We start from the raw sequence: 6,527 nt of genomic DNA, 5'->3' as shown, positions 1-6,527 counted from the left end.
AAAAAGAAAATTAGCCAGCATAGAGCTCAGTCAGCATCAAAATTAAATCACAGAAACGAACACAAACCAAAACCAGCACAAAACATAGAACATAGCCAGCATAAACATGGGTTTAACAGGAAACAAAACAAAAAACAGGATCTCAAATCCTAATACAAGACCAACAAATACAGATCTACCTTGGTGTAGACTCAAACATACAATGGATCCAATAGACATAGAAGCCTCAGCTTCACATACAACACAAAAGACGCAGGACGCAGCAAACAGCCAAATGTAGCCTACACGCCGACGAAAGACACCTGTGGACACCGTCTAGCCATGAACACACCCGAGCCAACAAAACGAAACAAAACAAGGCCTTCACGACTTACTTAGCAAATAGCAAATCACTCGGGGTTTTAAAGGGGACATGAAACAGGTATAACTTTGACCAGTTTTATAGATACTAAGTGTATTTGGATTTATTTTGAGAAAAAAAAAGTATATAAAATGGTTACACATTCAATTATAATAGATTTATGTTTGGTACTAGGCTATTTTTTTGCGCTGCTTGCCGCCATATTGTTTACGTCACACTGACTACATCATGAGGTTGGTTGTGCGAAGTCATCCATACTTGTAGAGTTGCAAAGAGCTTCAGTAACGGTAACCGGTATGTCAGACGACGAAGTAGAGAGGTGTTTTGGGTTTCAGAGAAATCCAATGGCTTACGCCTTCGAGCCAGTGAGGAGGAGAGAAACTTTCCACGAAGTCGAGGACGCGGAGGCATCTGTAGTTCCTAGATGTGTGGAGAGGGTAGGCAACACCAGCTGGTGTACCTGTGGTCACTGCACCGAAAAGCCGACAGCAATTGAATCGATCTGCTGTCAGGAAGCGAATGTGGACCACCTACTTGAGCATTTTCAGTGCATAACCCTGGACCGCACTTTTAAAATGCTCTGCCTAGAAAGGGAAGTCTTGGAAGTGTCAATGCTCTCCCTACGTGATGTCCGTGCGGAGACCCTGGAGCGACCCATCGACAGCCGGTAATGGCTAACAATAACTAGCTAGCTGTAGCTATATGTAGCTATATGTAGCTATAGCTAGTTAAATATACATGTATACATATAACGTTATATAGCTAAACGTTGGTATGAATAAAGCACTTTTCTTTAGCCAAGTCAGTAATGTTAGCAGTCGCTTTCTGGCTGATAAAAGTAGCTAACGTTAGCTCGTCTAGAAGCTAACGTTAGCTCGTCTAGCAGCTAACGTTAGCTCGTCTAGAAGCTAACGTTAGCTCGTCTAGAAGCTAACGTTAGCTAGTCTAGCTAGCTAACGTTAGCTACCTAGTTCAACTGTTTGAATGCAACTATGCGTGTTCGTTAGCTAGCTACTTATACAAACGTTAGCTATAATTACAGCTAGCAAGTGATATCGGCAGTTTGCTAGTCTAACTAGCTTAGCTAGCTGGTAAAAATTATATCAATACGCCATTGTCTGTACTCTATATGGTGAAATGTATAAGCAGCGTCGTCTCGACCCGGTACAGTTAGCAAGCTATGTCACCACTTTGCTAGTCTTGCTAACGTTAGTAAAATGTGAATCACATGACAACAAAGGATAGACTAGACAACATGGCTTTTTTCTCCAGTCTGTTTAGGTTAACAGCCTACAGACAATTTACCCTTTGGGCCAGAGGACACCTGGGCAGGAGAAACAGGATCCCTATACCATCTTGTGTAGTAACCTCCATCAGAGCTGCCTTCCCATCACCAGAATACCATGGCTTTGAATACTACGAGGACATTTAATGTAAGTACCATTCATTTAATGTACAGCCCAGTAACACACCAAGAAACTATATAATTTTCTGATACATGTAGATTTAGATAACAGGAGTATATGCATATTGTGATTTATGAATGAATTATTAAGTTATCCTCTGATAGCTTTGAAGATATTTGCAAGTTGAGTATTCAAGACAAATATTTCATCTCATGCACTACAGTATGTTGATGTTTTTATCTGTGGTCTCTCTCTCAGTCCAGTGTGTGGGCGCATACCCCAAAGGAGGACCCTGGCTGATGACCTCCCTGGACCCTCACCCCTGGCTGGTCTTCCTCGGACCCTCGTCCCTTGCCGTTGTTCCGTGTCCCTGCACCTCCTTGGACCCCCAGTTTATTGGTGGTTCTTTAATCCTTTCTTTTCAGTATTTTCTTATAGTGTTAGTTTGCCCCATGTTAGTTGTTACCTTTACCATTTACCCTTTACCCCTTTACACAAATCTGCTCAGATGTCTTGCCACTGAGTGAGCCTTGTCGGGTTTTTCAACACCTTTGTGCTGAGCCAGGGTGACTCTTGTCTCTGCTTTTTGATCTTCCAGTGCCCCACGGATGGATACAGACTTGCACCTGCGGATCACACCAGACACAATGTCCTTTCGGAAAGTGTAGTCCTTCTCTACTTTCCTTGGTGTGACCACAAACTGGTGAGCACCCTTTGAATACTGGTGTTTGTGCTGTTTCTAACCCTCCTTTGTTTTAGCTGTTTCTCTTTTAACATTGCTGTTATGGTCCAGTGCAGCGACACGCAAGCGGGCCTCAAATCTCTCCCTCTGGAACTTCTTCCTTTTTGTGGCATATTTTGTGTAAAGTGAGTGAAGACTCTCCAGTTGTCCTGTATGAATGTTTTCTGTTGTTTTTTCCAGTTTTTTCAGGAGCACCTTGTCGAGGACTATCTTTTGCAGGTGTTCAAAGGCAGCAGAGTTTGGCTGGAGCCAGGGCCGCATGCTCTCTTCTTCAGGGGTGTATGGAGCATGCTCACACCTTGTCATCATCTCACCACATGCCCAGTGGTGCACATTAGTGATGTGGTGAAGGATGGAGGTCCACTTCTCCTTAAGCTTGGCTGCGCTTCCGCCACAGGTGCTGACACAATACCAGAGATGGTTTGTTATCATCTTCATCCACTCATATAGCTCCTCATTGTTGGTCTTCAGTAATCTCTTCCTGACAGACTTGACAATGTGCCACAGTTCATATTCATGCTTTATGTCTGGGTGCTTTTCTCTTAGGACCTTCTGCACAGAGGGGTGGCAGTCAGTGGCAATCACCGATATGTGTGTACCATACTCTGCAACCTTCGACAGACATCTCTCCATACCTTCAACCTCCAGCCAGTAGCTGTTCTTCACCTCTGTGACTTTGACAGTCTCCTGTGCTACCACCATGTCTGACTTGGTATCCAGAAGTGAGTAACTTCCAAATGTTGCATTGTGGCCTGGGCTATCATATCTACAGTCTCCAGACACAGCCAGTGGTTCATCATGCACTGCTGCCAGCACAGCTTCATTGTGTGTTGTCCACACCTCATTTACCTCAGGGATAACATAAGCTTTCTGAATGTTAAACCATTCTCTCTTTGACAGGGTTTCCAGACCAATGGTGTCACATATCTCCAGAAATGGACTGCACTCATTGCCAGTGGCAAAACTAGCAGCTAGTATTGCAACGTTGCACTCCATCATACCTCTGATTAAAGGCTGTGAGTTCCAGGTGTAGTCATGCCCATCAATACATTCGGTATGAATCTGTAGTCCAAAGCCACTTTTCCTTAAGGTTGGTGGCTGGACTAGGCATTTTCCACAACCCTCCCAGTGGCACACACGGAACAGCTTTAACAGTTCATGGGTGGACACAATGCTCTTTCTGTCCTGAGAGATATTTAGTTCCTCATCTGCCACTTCACTTACACTCTCATTATCATCAGTAGTGCTTTCCTGGTCACTCATTTCAAACTCATCACACTCAGTATTTGAGCCCTCCTCCATTGAGCTAGCCCCCTCAGACCCTTCCCATTCTTCAGCAGCGGAACATGCAACAGATGATGGTGATGAAGGTCTGAATTCCTCAACTGGTCTGCCATAGGAGTGGTCATGGGTAAGGTCATGGGTGAATTGAATGTCATCAGTCAGAGTGCATTTATCATTGTAGTGCTTGGATGTTGTTGCCACTTCCTGCTGACAATGCTCTGTCTGGGTGCTCACACTGACACTGACCCCTATACTTTCCTGCAGCTCAACACTGATGTCGCTCTCTGGCATACTACTCCTGAATCCTAACGAAATCTGTGAAAACAAAGAATGTCTCATACAAAGGGATCTTGACTGTCTTCTCAACTGTTCTGTCAAAGAAAAACTGTCTGTATGGATGGTGACTCTACTACAAACCAAATCTACAAATAAAGTAATCTGAACTGAATTCACCAGCCCATGTTATTGATGACAAAATGTTTACAGTAATGAAAGATAGTTGAGGTGTAGTGCACCTTATTCTAAATGGGTGAAGACCAAAGCATCCTGGCCAATCGGAGCTTGATACAAGATCTGATTGTCACTAACCTGCCATGGTAAGAAAGCTGGGTTGAACTTGCTTCTTATGGTTGCAGTGAGTATAAGCCTATGATATTATCTATTAATTATGCTATAAACCAAATGGCTGTGCTTTAACAAGAAAGAAGTAGCATGTTTGTGGACTACTGTATATTGCTCTGTTGGGAGCCTATTCCTAACCAGTAGTTGGTGCTCTACACCTAGAGATTCAGGTATTAGCCTGTGCTAATACATTATGGTCAAGTTCACCTTGTGTATTAAAACCCAGTTTGTTTGTTTTTCTCCATAATTCTTAGCTTGTCTGGTCTCCTTGTGCAGAAATGCTTGAAAAATCTCAATCATATAATGCATGGCCAATAAATAAACTTTTTTTTTTTTCCAGGACAACCTGGACTATCAGAATATGAAAGCTGCGCTTAGGTCACATCATGAATGTCAACCCACTTTTTACAAGTGAGAAGTTAGTGCCATGCAGATGAAAATCTACAGATTATTTATCAGATATATAGCCTACGTTATTCATTATAATTTGTGCTGCAATCGTCATGTTCTGCCTAATGGTTCTTGACATGATTGGTTGGGTCTGTTGTAGGAGTGTGGGAAGCAGATAGTTGACGGATAGCGACGGAATATTTCATGCGCCCTGGGCGCACGTCTCCATGCTATACAAATGTGCTTATGATATGATAAAATCAATATTGCGGATAGCCAAAGCCAGAGTGACGGCTAATGACAAGGATTTTCAACATAAAAAATGATAAATGACCACAAAAGACGTATAATATCGTTATGGATTCATACGAAGACTGAGAAGACACTGAAGTGTTAAGCTTCAAGGCAAACAAACAGTAAGTAGGCAAGCCTTCTATCATAGCCCAAGCTATGCCTAGCTCCACTAGGCTACTTCCTGAAATTCTACAGGCATCCTTATTTCATGTCCCATACTATTGGATGGAGTAATCAGGTGTGCGGCACACCTGATCACTTCCATCCAATGGCATAGGACATGAAATAAATATGCCTGTAGAATTTCAGGAAGTAGTGGAGCTTGTGCAAAGAGCCTATTTTGCTATCGGATCCGACTTGCCTCTCTCTGCTCTGCTACACTGGCTCGCCGGTGAGCCCGCTCCTTACGGCGCACAGCTACTTGGCTTGTAGACTGGGTTGGACGGTCTGTACACCCAATCTTGTAAGACGTAAAGTCAAATACTGAGGGAGCGGCCTCGGGCTTCAACTTGTTGGTCAGACGAACAACTAGTTCGTCTCCCTCAAAAACCCGCTCCTCCACATAGTCTTCGTTGACGAAGTGCTCGCTACAAACCCTAGCATTACGGCTAACTGGAGGATTCACTCGCTTCAGAGCAGCTAGCCAACGTCGCAGAACCGCTTGCCGCTTAAGAGGCAAAGTATGGAAGTGGACAATCTTGGTCTTGTTTTTCACTCTGTAAAATTCATTGCTGCATCCAGGTGCTATACAAAAGTGGCCTCCCTTACTTCGCGTTTCACTTTTTTTCTCCATTTTAACACAGAAGTGTAGGCTAGCTACAGTAGTTACAGTAGTTATGATTTCTAGCAACCAACCCCGTGACGTCACGTTCAAAGACGGGACAAGATGGCGCTACACTATTGTCAAAAATATATTTTGGATAACTTGTTATTTTAAAACCAATCTCTCTGTCAGGGTGAAACCTATAAGGATAAGAAGAGTGGGAGTCAAACTTGTAAATTAGGCTAACTTCTTCTAGTGTTTCATGTCCCCTTTAAAGTTCTCGAAGTTTAACAGCCATCTCCGTGCTCTTCACCATAGGAGTAGAAAACAACGAGCCTCAGATAAAAAAAGCTCCATCGAGTCGCGGCAACTATCGCGGTCGCGGTATTTTAGGATATACTTGAGGGCACTTTGGGGTATTTTGGGGTATATTTCCAGGCACTTTGGGGTATTTTAAGGTACTCTGGGATATTTTGGGGTATACTTTGGGACACTTTGGGGTATTTTGGGGCACTTTGGGGTATTTTGTGGTACTGTGGGGTATTTTGGGGTACTTTATGGTATTTTGGGGTATACTTTGAGGTACTTGTGGTACGGTGTGGTTCTTTGTGGTATTTGAGGGTATACTTGGGGGCACTTTGGGGTACTTTGTGGTATATTTCCAGG

General features: G+C 43.4%; 1 long non-coding RNA gene across 1 annotated transcript; it reads left to right on the top strand.

The window, feature by feature from the left end:
• The first annotated feature begins 1,684 nt into the window (after positions 1–1,684).
• Positions 1,685–2,471, top strand: LOC311307537. Its single transcript, XR_014630374.1, has 3 exons — positions 1,685–1,794; positions 2,026–2,166; positions 2,366–2,471. It is a non-coding gene; the product is annotated as an uncharacterized lncRNA (long non-coding RNA).
• The last annotated feature ends 4,056 nt before the right edge of the window (positions 2,472–6,527 follow it).

Source organism: Borostomias antarcticus (genome assembly GCF_949987555.1).
Source record: "Borostomias antarcticus genome assembly, chromosome: 3".
Taxonomy (NCBI): domain Eukaryota; kingdom Metazoa; phylum Chordata; class Actinopteri; order Stomiiformes; family Stomiidae; genus Borostomias; species Borostomias antarcticus.
Note: the sequence above shows the minus strand (reverse complement) of the source record. Positions and strands in the feature narration are given on the sequence as shown.